At 40.4% G+C, this 13,315-nt stretch overlaps 1 protein-coding gene and 1 pseudogene across 1 annotated transcript in view; one reads left to right on the forward strand and one right to left on the reverse strand.

The window, feature by feature from the left end:
- The window catches only part of CDC42BPA (CDC42 binding protein kinase alpha), a 345,595-nt gene that overhangs the window by 71,102 nt on the left and 261,178 nt on the right, over positions 1 to 13,315 (forward strand).
- Positions 12,085 to 13,113, reverse strand: LOC116760492 (annotated as a pseudogene).

Genomic DNA, 13,315 nt, shown 5'->3' on the forward strand with positions numbered 1-13,315 from the left:
TGTCTTCTATTACTAGTTTGCTAAGAATTTAATAATCATATGGATTTGCTCTTTTATTATGTAAATTCAGTGTGCTACTTTGATTGACTTTTTTTTTTTTTTGCGGTACCCGGGTCTCTCACTGCCGTGGCCTCTCCCGTCGCTGAGCACAGGCTCCGGACGCGCAGGCCCAGCGGCCATGGCTCACGGGCCCAGCCACTCCGCGGCATGTGGGATCCTCCTGGACCGGGACACGAACCTGCGTCCCCTGCACTGGCAGGCAGACCCTCAACCACTGCACCATCAGGGAAGCCCTGATTGACTTTTTTAATAGGCTTTGATTTTTAGAGCAGTTCTATGTCCACAGCAAAACCGAGTGCAAACTACACAGAGTTCCTATATACCCGTTGACCTTGCACATGTGCAGCCTCTCCCACTATCAGCCTACCACACAAGGTGGTATATATGTTACAACTGATGGATCTACATTGACACATCATCAGCTAAAGTCTATAGTTTACATTAGGGTTCACTCTTGGTGTTGTATTATATATTGTATGGATTTGGACAAATGTATAGTTACAACCTATCCACATTTTAGTATTATACATAATCGTTTCACTGCCTTAAAAATCCTCTGTGCTTTGCCAATCCATCCCTTCCTTCCCCTAACCTCTGGCCACCAGTGATCTTTTTCCTGTCTCCATAGTTTTGCCTTTTCCTGAATGTCATAGAGTTGAAATCATACAGTAATGTAGCCTTTTCATATTGGCTTATTCCACGTGGTAATAGGCATTTTGTTTCCTTCATGTCTTTTTATTGCTTTTACCACTGAATAATATTTCATTGTTTGAATGTACCAGTGCTTATTTACCCATTTACCTACTGAAGGACATCTTTGTTTTCGTCCAAGTTTTGGCAATTATGAATAAAGCTGCTGTAAACGTTCATGTGCAGGTTGATGTGATGTGTGGACATCAATTTTCAATTCATTTGCATAAATACCAAGGAGCAGAATTGCTGGATCGTATGGTAAGAGCATTATTTAAGTTTTGTAAGAAACCAACAAACTCTCTTCCAAAGCGGCTGTACCATTTTGCATTCCCACTGGCAGAATGAGAGTTCCTGTTACTCCGCATCCTCACCAGCATTTAGGAGTTGTCAGTATTTTGAATTTTGGCCATTCTGTTAGGCGTGTAGTGGTATCTCATGGTTGTTTTAACTTGCAGTTCCCTAGATGATGTTGAGCATCTTTTCATTTGCTTATTTGCCATCTGTATATCTTTGGTAAGGTTTATATTGGATCTTTAACTCATGTTTTAATGGAATGGTTTTTTAATTAAAAAAATTTTTTTTTACATCTTTATTGGAGTACAGTTGCTTTACAATGGTGTGTTAGTTTCTGCTTTATAACAAAGTGAATCAGTTATACATATACTCCCATATATCTTCCCTCTTGTGTCTCCCTCCCTCCCACCCACCCTATCCCACCCCTCTAGGTGGTCACAAAGCACTGAGCTGATCTCCCTGTGCTATGCAGCTGCTTCCCACTAGCTATCTATTTTATGTTTGGTAGTGTATATGTGTCCATGCCACTCTCTCACTTTGTCACAGCTTACCCTTCCCCCTCCCCATATCCTCAAGTCCATTCTCTAGTAGGTCTGTGTCTTTATTCCTGCCTTACCCCTAGGTTCTTCATGACATTCGTTTTTTTCTTAGATTCCATATATATGTGTTAGCATACGGTATTTGTCTTTCTCTTTCTGACTTCACTCTGTATGACAGACTCTAGGTCCATCCTCCTCACTACAAATAACTCAATTACGTTTCTTTTTATGGCTGAGTAATATTCCAGTGTATATATGTGCCACATCTTCTTTATCCATTCATCCAATGATGGACACTTAGGTTGTTTCCATCTCCTGGCTATTGTAAATAGAGCTGCATTGAACATTTTGGTGCATGACTCTTTTTGAATTATGGTTTTCTCAGGGTATATGCCCAGTAGTGAGATTGCTGGGTCATGTGGTAGTTCTATTTGTAGTTTTTTAAGGAACCTCCATGCTGTTCTCCATAGTGGCTGTACCAATTCACATTCTCACCAGCAGTGCAAGAGTGTTCCCTTTTCTCCACACCCTCTCCAGCATTTATTGTTTGTAGATTTTTTGATGATGGCCATTCTGACCAGTGTGAGATGATATCTCATTGTAGTTTTGATTTGCATTTCTCTAATGATTAATGATGTTGAGCATTCTTTCATGTGTGTGTTGGCAGTCTGTATATCTTCTTTGGAGAAATGTCTATTTAGGTTTTCTGCCCATGTTTGGATTGGGTTGTTTGTTTTTTTGTTATTGAGTTGCATGAGCTGCTTGTAAATTTTGGAGATTAATCCTTTGTCAGTTGCTTCATTTGCAAATATTTTCTCCCATTCTGAGGGTTGTCTTTTGGTCCTGTTTATGGTTTCCTTTGCTGTGCAAAAGCTTTAAAGTTTCATTAGGTCCCATTTGTTTATTTTTATTTCCATTTCTTTAGGAGGTGGGTCAAAAAGGATCTTGCTGTGATTTATGTCACAGTGTTCTGCCTATGTTTTCCTCTTAAGAATTTGATAGTGTCTGGCCTTACATTTAGGTCTTTAATCCATTCTGAGCTTATTTTTGTGTATGGTGTTAGGGGGAGTGTTCTAATCTCATACTTTTACATGTACCTTCCAGTTTTCCCAACACCACTTATTGAAGAGGCTGTCCTTTCTCCACTGTACATTCCTGCCTCCTTTTTCAAAGATAAGGTGACCATATTGCATGGGTTTATCTCTGGGGTTTCTATCCTGTTTCATTGATCTATATTTCTGTTTTTGTGCCAGTACCATACTGTCTTGATTACTGTAGCTTTGTAGTATAGTCTGAAGTCAGGGAGCGTGATTCCTCCAGCTCTGTTTTTCCTTCTTAAGATTGCTTTGGCTATTCGGGGTCTTTTGTGTTTCCATACAAATTGTGAAATTTTTTGTTCTAGTTCTGTGAAAAATGCCAGTGGTAGTTTGATAGGAATTGCAGTGACTCTGTAGATCGCTTTGGGTAGTAGAGTCATTTTCACAATGTTGATTCTTCCAATCCAAGAACATGGTATATCTCTCCATCTATTTCTATCATCTTTAATTTCTTTCATCAGTGTCTTATAATTTTCTGCATACAGGTCTTTTGTCTCCTTATATAGGTTTATTCCTAGATATTTTATTCTTTTTGTTGCAGTGGTAAATGGGAGTGTTTTCTTGATTTCACTTTCATATTTTTCATCATAAATGTATAGGAATGCCATAGATTTCTGTGCATTAATTTTGTATCCTGCTACTTTACCAAATTCATTGATTAGTTCTACTAGTTTTCTGGTAGCATCTTTAGGATTCTCTATGTATAGTCTCATGTCATCTGCAAACAGTGACAGCTTTACTTCTTCTTTTCCGATTTGGATTCCTTTTATTTCCTTTCCTTCTCTGATTGCTGTGGCTAAAACTTCCAAAACTATGTTGAATAAGAGTGGTGAGAGTGGGCAATGTTGTCTTGTTCCTGATTTTAGTGGAAATGCTTTCAGTTTTTCACCATTGAGGACAGTTTTGGCTGTGGGTTTGTCATATATGGCCTTTACTTTGTTGAGGAAAGTTCCCTCTATGCCTACTCTCTGGAGGGTTTTTATCATAAATGAGTGTTGAAGTTTGTCGAAAGCTTTCTCTGCATCTATTGAGGTGACCATATGGTTTTTCTCCTTCAGTTTGTTAATGTGGTGTATCACATTGATTGATTTGCATATATTGAAGAATCCTTGCATTCCTGGAATAAACCCCACTTGATCATGGTGTATGATCCTTTTAATGTGCTGTTGGATTCTGTTTGCTAGTATTTCGTTGAGGGTTTTTGCATCTATGTTCATCACTGATATTGGCCTGTAGTTTTCCTTCTTTGTGACATCCTTGTCTGGTTTTGGTATCAGGGTGATGGTGGCCTCGTAGAATGAGTTTGGGAGTGTTCCTCCCTCTGCTATATTTTGGAAGAGTTTGAGAAGGATAGGTGTTATCTCTTCTCGAAATGTTTGATAGAATTCGCCTGTGAAGCCATCTGGTCCTGGGCTTTTGTTTGTTGGAATATTTTTAATCACAGTTTCAATTTCAGTGCTTGTGATTGGTCTGTTCATATTTTCTATTTCTTCCTGATTCAGTCTTGGCAGATTTTGCATTTCTAAGAATTTGTCCATTTCTTCCAGGTTGTCCATTTTATTGGCATAGAGTTGCTTGTAGTAATCTCTCATGATCTGTTGTATTTCTGCAGTGTCAGTTGTTACTTCTCCTTTTTCATTTCTAATTCTATTGATTTGAGTCTTCTCCCTTTTTTTCTTGATGAGTCTGGCTAATGGTTTCTCAATTTTGTTTATCTTCTCAAAGAACGAGCATTTAGTTTTATTGATCTTTGCTATCGTTTCCTTCATTTCTTTTTCATTTATTTCTGATCTGATCTTTATGATTTCTTTCCTTCTGCTAACCTTGAGTTTTTTAAATTCTTCTTTCTCTAATTGCTTTAGGTTCAAGGTTAGGTTGTTTATTCGAGATGTTTCCTGTTTCTGAAGGTAGGATTGTATTGCTATAAACTTCCCTCTTAGAACTGCTTTTGCTGCATCCCATAGGTTTTGGGTCATCGTGTCTCCATTGTCATTTGTTTCTAGGTATTTTTTGATTTCCTCTTTGATTTCTTCAGTGATCACTTCGTTATTAAGTAGTGTATTGTTTAGCCTCCATGTGTTTGTATGTTTTACAGATCTTTTCCTGTAATTGATACCTAGTCTCATAGCATTGTGGTCGGAAAAGATACTTGATACGATTTCAATTTTCTTAAATTTACCAAGGCTTGATTTGTGACCCAAGATATGATCTATCCTGGAGAATGTTCCATGAGCACTTGAGAAAAATGTGTATTCTGTTGTTTTTGGATGGAGTGTCCTATAAATATCAATTAAGTCCATCTTGTTTCATGTATCATTTAAAGCTTGTGTTTCCTTATTTATTTTCATTTTGCATGATCTGTCCATTGGTGAAAGTGGAGTGTTAAAGTCCCCTACTATGAATGTGTTACTGTCGATTTCCCCTTTTATGGCTGTTAGTATTTGCCTTATGTATTGAGGTGCTCCTATGTTGCGTGCATAAATATTTACAATCGTTATATCTTCTTCTTGGATGGATCCCTTGATCATTATGTAGTGTCCTCCTTTGTGTCTTCTAACAGTCTTTATTTTAAAGTCTATTTTGTCTGATATGAGAATTGCTACTCCAGCTTCCTTTTGGTTTCCATTTGCATGGAATATCTTTTTCCATCCCCTCACTTTCAGTCTGTATGTGTACCTAGGTCTGAAGCAGGTCTCTTGTAGACAGCATATATATGGGTCTTGTTTTTGTATCCATTCAGCCAGTCTGTGTTTTTGGTGGGAGCATTTAATCCATTTACATTTAAGGTAATTATCGATATGTATGTTCCTATTCCCATTTTCTTAATTGTTTGGGGTTTGTTATTTTAGGTCTTTTCGTTCTCTTGTGTTTCTTGCCTAGAGAAGATCCTTTAGCATTTGTTGTAAAGCTGGTTTGGTGGTGCTGAACTCTCTCAGCTTTTGCTTGTCTGTAAAGGTTTTAATTTCTCCATCAAATCTGAATGAGATCCTTTCTGGGTAGAGTAATCTTGGTCGTAGATTTTTCTCCTTCATCACTTTAAATATGTCCTGCCAGTCCCTTCTGGCTTGCAGAGTTTCTGCTGAAAGATCAGCTGTTAACCTTATAGGGATTCCCTTGTGTATTATTTGTTGTTTTTCCCTTGCTGCTTTTAATATGTTTTCTTTGTATTTAATTTTTTTTTTTTTCTTCGGTATGTGGGCCTCTCACTGTTGTGGTCTCTCCCGTTACGGAGCACAGGCTCCGGACGCGCAGGCTCAGCAGCCATGGCTCACGGGCCCAGCCGCTCCACGGCACGTGGGATCTTCCCAGACTGGGGCACGAACCTGTGTCCCCTGCATTGGCAGGCGGACTCTCAACCATTGCACCACCAGGGAAACCCTTTGTATTTAATTTTGACAGTTTGAAACCCTTTGTATTTAATTTTTGACAGTTTGATTTGATGTGTCTTGGCCTGTTTCTCCTTGAATTTATCCTGTATGGGTCTCTCTGTGCTTCCTGGACTTGATTAAGTATTTCCTTTCCCATATTAGGGAAGTGTTCAACTATAATCTCTTTAAATATTTTCCCAGTCCCTTTCTTTTTCTCTTCTTCTGCAACCCCTGTAATTCGAAAATTGGTGGGTTTAATGTTGTCACAGAGTTCTCTGAGACTGTCCTCAGTTCTTTTCATTCTTTTTTCTTTATTCTGCTCTGCAGTAGTTATTTCCACTAATTTATCTTTCAGGTCACTTATCTGTTCTTCTGCCTCAGTTATTCTGCTATTGAACCCTTCTCGAGTATTTTTAATTTCATTTATTGTGTTGTTCATCATTGCCTGTTTCATCTTTAGTTCTTCTAGGTCCTTGTTAAATGTTTCTTGCATTTTGTGTATTCTACTTCCAAGATTTTGGATCATCTTTACTATCATTATTCTGAATTCTTTTTCAGGTAGACTTTCTATTTCCTCTTCATTTGTTAGGTCTGGTGGGTTTTTATCTTGCTCCTTCATCTGCTGTGTGTTTTTCTGTCTTCTCATTTTGCTTATCTTACTGTGTTTGGGGTCTCCTTTTTGCAGGCTGCAGGTTCGTAGTTCCCGTTGTTTTTGGTGTCTGTCCCCAGTGGCTAAAGTTGGTTCAGTGGATTGTGTAGGCTTCCTGGTGGAGGGGTCTAGTACCTGTGTTCTGGTGGATGAGGCTGGATCTTGTCCCTCTGGTGGGCAGGTCCACGTCTGGTGGTGTGTTTTGGGGTGTCTGTGGACTTATTATGATTTTAGGCAGCCTCTCTGGTAATGGGTGGGCTTGTGTTCCTGTCTTGCTAGTCGTTTGGCATAGTGTGTCCAACACTGTAGCTTGCTGGCCGTCGAGTGAAGATGGGTGTTGGTGTTGAGATGGAGATCTCTGGGAGATTTTCGCCGTTTGATATTATGTGGAGCTGGGAGGTCTCTTGTGGACCAGTGTCCTGAAGTTGGCTCTCCACCTCAGAGGCACAGCACTTTCTCCTGGCTGCAGCACCAAGAGCCTTTCATCCACACGGCTCAGAATAAAAGGGAGAAAAAGTGGAAAGGAAGAAAGGAAGGAAAGAAGGAAGGAAGGAAGAGGATAAAATAAAATAAAGTTATTAAAATAAAAAATAATTGTTAAGAGAAAAATTTCTTTAAAAAGTAAAAAAACAAAACAAAACAAAAAACCCCCCAAAAAACGGACGGATAGAACCCTAGGATAAATGGTGAAAGGAAACCTATTCAGACAAAATCTCACACAGAAGCATACACATACACAGTCACAAAAAGAGGAAAAGGGGAAGAAATAATAAATCTTGCTCTCAAAGTCCACCTCCTCAATTTGGGATGATTGGTTGTCTATTCATGTATTCCACAGATGCAGGTACATCAAGTTGATTGTGGAGATTTAATCCGCTGCTCCTGAGGCTGCTGGGAGAGATTTCCCTTTCTCTGTTCGCACAGCTTCCAGGGTTCTGTTTTGGATTTGGCCCCGCCTCTGCGTGTAGGTTGCCAGAGTGCGTCTGTTCTTCACTCAGACAGGACGAGGTTAAAGCATCCGCTGATTCGGGGGCTCGGGCTGAATCAGGCCGGGGGAAGGGAGGGGCACGGAGTGCGGGGTGAGCCTGCGGCAGCAGAGCCCGGCGTGACGTTGCACCAGTCTGAGGTGCGCCGTTCATTCTCTTGGGGAAGTTGTCCCTGGATCCCAGGACCTTGGCAGTTGCGGGCTGCACAGCCTCCCGGGAGGGGCGGCGTGGATAGTGACCTGTGCTTGCACACAGGCTTCTTGGTGGCGGCAGCAGCAGCTTTAGCGTCTCATGCCCGTTTCTGGGGTCTGCGCTGTTAGCCGTGGCTCTCGCCCCTCTCTGGAGCTCCTTTTAAGCAGCGCTCTTAATCCCCTCCCTCGCGCACCAGGAAGCAGAGAGGGAAGAAAAAGTCTCTTGCCTCTTCGCAGGTCCAGACTTTTCCCTGGACTCCCTCCCGGCTAGCCGTGGTGCGCTAACCCCCTGCAGGCTGTGTTCTCGCCGCCAACCCCAGTCCTCTCCCTGCGCTCCCGAGCCTCAGCTCCCAGCCCCGCCCGCCCCGGCAGGTGAGCAGACAAGCCTCTCGGCCTGGTGAGTGCCGGTCGGCACCGATCCTCTGATCGGGATCTCTCCGCTTTGCCCTCCGCACCCATGTTGCTGTGCTCTCCGCCACGGCTCCGAAGGTTTCAGCCTCCGCCACCTGCAGTCTCCACCTGTGAAGGGGCTTCCTAGTGTGTGGAAACCTTTCCTCCTTCACAGCTCCATCCCACTGCAGGTCCCGTCCCTGTTCTTTTGTCTCTGTTTATTCCTTTTTCTTTTGTGCTACCCAGGTACGTGGGGAGTTTCTTGCCTTTTGGGAGGTCTGAGGTCTTCTGCCAGCATTCAGTAGGTGTTCTGTAGGAGTTGTTTCACATGTAGTTGTATTTCTGATGTATCTGTGGGGCAGAAGGTGATCTCTGTGTCTTACTCTTCTGCCATCTTCCTCCTCTCCTGGTTTGTTTTCTTATTGTTGAATTTTAAGAGTTATTTTTTTCCTGTATTTTAGGTAACAGTCCTTTATCAGATATGTCTTTATCAGATATGTCAATTATTTCTTTCATGAATTATGCCTTTGGTTTTATATAGATTGATTTTCAAATACTAAACTAATCCCTGGGATAAACTCCATTTGGTCATGACTTACTATCCTTTTGAGGTATGGCTCTATTCAGTTCCTTAATATTTTAACTGTTTTCATATCTATATTCGTGGGGAATGTTGACCTACAATTTTCTTTTTTTTATCATGTCTGTGTCAAATATTGACATCAGGGTTATGCTGGACTTATAAAATGAATTGGGGAGTGTTTACTCTTTTTCAGAAAAAATTGTGAATATTTATTTTTATTTATTTATTTCTTTAAATGCTTGATAAAATTTAGCAGTGATGCCATCTGGACTTGAGTTTTTCCTTGTGGGGCATTGAATCCTACTAATTTAACTTCTTGGTAGTTATAGAGCTATTAAGGTTTTCTAGTTCATCTTTTGTCAGCTTCAGTAAGTTTTGTGTTTCATGGAATTTGTGTATTTCATTTAAGTTTTCAAATGTATAAGGGTTTTCATAATATCTCTGTGGGGGTTTTTTTGTTTGTTTTTTTTGGTTTTTTTTTGCTGTACACGGGCCTCTCACTGTTGTGGCCTCTCCCGTTGCGGAGCACAGGCTCCGGACGCACAGGCTCAGTGGCCATGGCTCACGGGCCAAGCCGCTCCGCGGCATGTGGGATCCTCCCGGACTGGGGCACAAACCCGTGTCCCCTGCATCGGCAGGCGGACTCTCAACCACTGCACCACCAGGGAAGCCCTCTTTTATTTTTTTTATGTCTGTGGAATACAAGGCGATATTCTCTTTTATTGTGGATATTTATAATTTATGTTTTATTTCTCTTGATCAGTCACGTAGAGGTTTTTCAGTGTTGTTAATTATTGAACAAAGCTACTTTGGCTTTGTGAATTGTCTATATTTTTGTCTTCTTTTTACTTAAAAATTTTTTTAAAAAGTTAAGCGGTTTTAAAATGTTTGTTATTTCCTTCCTTCTATCAATACTTCCTCGGGTTTAATTTATTCATGTGCTTCTAGCTTCTCAAGGTAGAAACTTAGATCTTTGAGACAACTGGGTAGCCAATTGGAAAAGTCCATTTGTGGATCCAATTAAAATTCATACCATATAATAGGAGAAAGTACAAATGTATCAAATGTTCAAGTATAAAAAATAAAATAGGGACTTCCCTGGTGGTCCAGTGAGTAAGACTGCGTGCTCCAAATGCAGGGGGCCCAGGTTCGATCCCTGGTTGGGGAACTAGATCCTGCATGCTGCAACTAAGTTCCTGTGTGCCGCGTCTAAGACCCAGTGCAGCCAAAATAAATAAATAAATATTAAAAAAAAAATGCAACACAAGTACCCATCAGTGGATCGACTAAGTTATGGTCTATCTAATGCTGCGTAGCTGCCATAAAAAAAAAGTTCAGTGTACTTCTTTGGAGAAATCTCCAGGATACATTGTAAAGTGAAAAAATCAGATGCAGGGGAATATATTGGGTTGGTCAAAAAGTTTGTTGGGGTTTTTCTCTAACGTCCCCAGTGAACTTTTTGGCCAACCTGATATATAGTACACTATATTTTGTTAAAAAGAGGTAGAAATATTATGATTCTTACTTGTATTTTCATAAAGTGACATTTTAAAGGGACAAGAGGGAATGGGGTACATGCAGAGTGTGAGTGACACTTCTAAGTGGAAGCCTTTTTATTTTGTTTTGACTTCTGAAACATGTAAGTGTATCATCTATTTTAAAAATCATTAAAAAATTCTTCCAGGTTGGGATGTACTAATTTGCATGTTCTGTGAATCATTTAAGGAAGAAGCAATTCTAAATTTAAACTTTCTCAGATAACAGAAAAAGAGGGACCACTGCCCAACTCATTTTATGAGGCTAGAATAATCTTGTTTCCAAAATCTAACTGTATGTTGAGTGAAGGAGGCAACATAAGGAAAAAATGCATATGATTTGATTTTATCACAAAAGTCAGGGTAATGGTTATCTCTAGCGGGAAGGTGGAAGTTGTGGTCAGGTGGGGCACATGGGGGGTTTCAGCGTTGCTCCAATGTTCTATTTCTTCATCTCAGTTTCAGTTGTATTTTGTTCAGTTTATAATTGTGTTTAACTCTACCTTTGTTTTATTTTCTTTATCTGTGTTCTAATCAATTACAAGTGTTATAAATTAATGAAAGAAGCTATAGTAATCGTGGAATACATGTTCATCTAACAAATTAGCTTTAAAATATATAAAGTAACAACTGATAGAATTTGCATAGGGGAATACAAGAACTTTCAACAGTTGAAGATAGAGCTTTTAACTCTCCTCCAAAATTGGCAAATTAAGCAGATGAAAAAAATCGAGACTTAGAAGTGTTTATTTTTTGAAGGTGGAACGTTTTAATGGCATAATTATTCCATTCTGTGTTAAAACATTTGGTAGAGCAGTGATTTTAAAAATTGATAAAAACTGGTTTCTCCCAAACTAGTTTCACCAAGGGAATTAGAGGTCAGTTAAATCTGTACCTAGTGGGGACCACCTAGTTTTGTTTTAAGCTATTTCTGTTGGGATTTATACTCTGCAACTAGCACAACAGTTCTAGCCAGTGTTAGAATTGTTCATACTATGATCAGCCCAGGTTCATTGCAAATAAAGCTTCTGGTAAAAAAAAAAAAAATCATGCTACAGAAAAGAACAGAGAGGGTATGCAACACTGGAAATTCAACAGATTTAGGGACCAAAGGAAAAAGTGGCTTTCTTCATTTAAAGGGCTGTCTACCATTTCTCCTCTTAACTTACTCCAAACCTCAAAAATAACTACTTGGGAAGAGGTAGTGAATATATGTGGAAATTTAAATCCTTGTTAGGAATTCAGTTTTTCCTTTAAACCCTTCATGTTCTCATTCAGTTTTGCTCCTTGGAGATATTGGTTGGGGAAGGTTTGGAGGTTGGTTGTAGCAGGCTTTGGAGCAGCAGACACTTTGTAGAACTAGTCTCTGTGAAAGTCCTTATTAGGAAATTTAAAGGGCGCTCTGCCTTGTCAGCAGTAAGGATCAGTCCACTGATGAGGCTGAGATGTAGCCAGGGTTTGGAGTTATTTTCTGTGTAAGAGAGCTCTTTTTAACCCAGAAAGGATCAATTCAAATCGTATACACAGGCTTGGCCTAGTCTAGTCTTGTCATAGCCACCATCTAAACTCTTCAGTCCTATCTGAACTGAAAAAAATAAAAGGAATTTCCACCCTCATATCCACCTTAACCCAACCTGCCATATTAAAAGCAAAAACAAAAACAGTTTGTGCAGGGCAGGCTGGATAGGCCGCAGTAGGCTTAACTTTTTTTCTGGTATTGATCAGTACATGAGAATCTGTCCACTATCTCTGATTTGATTCCACCGTAGTCCTTTCCTTAGAGAATTTGAAGAAGAAATTGTCACTCTGCTCAGTTTTCTAGAGTTGACAGCCAGCCATTAGGGGGTGGCATTCTGTACTCTCCAGTCCAGGATGCAGATGGTGTGGCCTCCCTTCATTTCATTTGTGACATGCAGGAAGTTGGCATACACAGGGAAGGTTCCCTCTACTGGGCCATTCTTGTAAATATCAGCTGTGATCTTAAGGGACATAGTAGAAACTGCAGCTGTAGTGCTCGTTATCTTTGTAGGAAGGAGTATAGCCAGGCTCACAGGTCTTGCTGCACTTGGGAGTGTCTCTTCACCTCCATCACCTGGTAGCTGAGAGCCATTGAAATGGTGCTCACATTGTGGGATAGAATAGGACGTACAGCCTACATGGGCATCATAGAGGCCACCAGAGACCTTTCTTGGTCCAGAAATTCCAGGCTCCATAGGGAAAGCCCCCATGCAGCCATCCCCATACTTCGCAGTAGATGAGCACGTTTTCAGCAGGCATCTCTGTGGGGGCATTCCTACTGGTGTCAATACAGATCTGATCAGAAATGGTTTTTATGGCCCCAGATGCCCAGGAAGAAACACAGGACTGTTGGTAATGTCTTTTTTAATGTTTAGACAGTTTAGCCACCATTCCTCAGTCGCAAAATGTTTTTGGCATATCCATTTTCTTAGCAAACTGTGCTCTCTGAGGCAGCTTGGATCTATCCAGGAAATGCTTAAAAAGCCCATTCAGTTCATATCACCATTATGGAGGCTGAACAGTTCATCTGCAGGGGTGCAAAATAGGGTCTGCTTGGGATACTAGGCAGCACCATCAGGCAGAAAATGATGGCTAGGGCCCACCACACTTTGGCATCTGGATCCTGGATTTACTGAAGTTGTGGAGACTCTAAGCCTGCAGTTGCCATGTCTAATCTCAGTATCTGGTGTCTGGAACCTGAGTCCACCATGTTGCCACTTGGACAAGATATAAAATATTTTAATGACATGATTGTCATGCTGAACCTAATAGATATGTATAGAATTCTCCATCCAGCAGAGAATTACACATTTTTTTCTAGCACACACAGATCCTTCTTAAAATTTACATGTTCTAGGCCACAAAGGGTGCTTCAGTAACTTCCAAAAAATCATCATTATGCAGACCATAAT

This window comes from Phocoena sinus, chromosome 1, assembly GCF_008692025.1.
Source record: "Phocoena sinus isolate mPhoSin1 chromosome 1, mPhoSin1.pri, whole genome shotgun sequence".
In the NCBI taxonomy this organism is placed as follows: Eukaryota; Metazoa; Chordata; class Mammalia; order Artiodactyla; family Phocoenidae; genus Phocoena; species Phocoena sinus.